The sequence below is a fragment of the Heliangelus exortis genome, chromosome 5 (assembly GCF_036169615.1).
Source record: "Heliangelus exortis chromosome 5, bHelExo1.hap1, whole genome shotgun sequence".
Taxonomy (NCBI): Eukaryota; Metazoa; Chordata; class Aves; order Apodiformes; family Trochilidae; genus Heliangelus; species Heliangelus exortis.
Genome location: NC_092426.1, coordinates 30,192,611 through 30,193,855, shown reverse-complemented (window position 1 = coordinate 30,193,855; position 1,245 = coordinate 30,192,611). Strand labels below are relative to the sequence as shown.

Genomic DNA, 1,245 nt, shown 5'->3' with positions numbered 1-1,245 from the left:
GATCACTCCGTTACGTTGCCTCAAATAGTTTTAGAAGAAAAAAAAATCCTTGTTTTCCACACTATGTGTGTTGTTCCCAAAAGAATGACTGTTTTGGTTCAGCAGTGAAGTCACTATCCATGAAAGACCTGTTTTGGCCAGTGAGAAAAGAACTACCCTGGAGATGAAGACGAAAAGTCTTGCTGGGTCTCTCATCACTCAGAAGACTCTTCCAAGAAGGCCTTGCCATTCCCTCGTTTTGTTCCTTCATAAAATGTGTCCTTTAGTTTCAAACAGATCTTTATAGTTTGTGCTTCATTAAGTCTCTCCCCATTCCTCCCCAATCTATTTTTTTTTTGGACTCTTCTTCAAAGAGCTTGCAGGTGAAGATTTAAGAGACAGAACAGAGAGAGCAGGAGCTTCTTCCAGTAGTTCTGAGCCTTGGCTTTGGACAAAACAAAACTAAAAGTTGGGCAGCTTTCCTCAATGAAAGAAGTTACTAACGGTCTTTGCACCAAACCTAGGACTTTATCATGAACTCAAAGCTTGGGAAAAAAAAGCAAGAGAATACTGTAACAAACTTCGTACAGAGTTCGGTCTATTAATTGTTTCATGTTAGATATTCTATGTGTTTACCTCAATTGAAAAAAAAAAAGAATGTTTTTGCTAGTATCAGATCTGCTGTGGAATTGGTATTGTATGTCCATGAATTCTTCCTTTCTCAGCACGTGTTCCTCACTAGAAGAAAATGCTGTTACCTTTAAGCTTTGTCAAAATTTACATTAAAATACTTGTATGAGGACTGTGACGTTATGTTTTAAAAAGAAAAAAGGTGTTAAGTCACAAAATGCGGTAATAAATATTTCATTTTTGATTTTTTGTTAGGCTTTTGTGTTTTTAATCATGCTTAGAAGATACTGAAGTTATCAGGAGAGATGTAAAATATATTTCTTGTCAGCATTGAGAAGAAAAGTTGAAAAATCAGAAACAAGATTGTCATCAGCATTAATCGAATAATTGAATGAAAGAACATATGAGGTTATATATTTCTGATTATTATCAATATTATATTTATGACAGATTAAACAAAATTTGAAATATTCTCTCACCAGCTTGCACTTCATAGAGCTGTGTCAAGTCTATTTTCTGTCTGTTAACAACATAGAAGCTGAGTTTGAGTTGTGAAGGCCCAGATAAGGACCAGTAAGCCCGTGTGTGTTAAGTGTGTGTGTATGTGCATCCATAACCACCACAGACCTCAAATCC

At 35.7% G+C, this 1,245-nt stretch overlaps 1 protein-coding gene across 12 annotated transcripts in view; it reads left to right on the top strand.

The window, feature by feature from the left end:
* Positions 1–858, top strand: part of MEIS2 (Meis homeobox 2) — a 174,919-nt gene extending 174,061 nt beyond the window's left edge. For all 12 annotated transcript variants that reach the window (XM_071744315.1, XM_071744313.1, XM_071744319.1 and 9 more), the window contains one exon: positions 1–858. This exon is cut by the window's left edge and continues 594 nt beyond it. The gene's annotated coding sequence lies outside the window, so the exon portion shown is untranslated.
* The last annotated feature ends 387 nt before the right edge of the window (positions 859–1,245 follow it).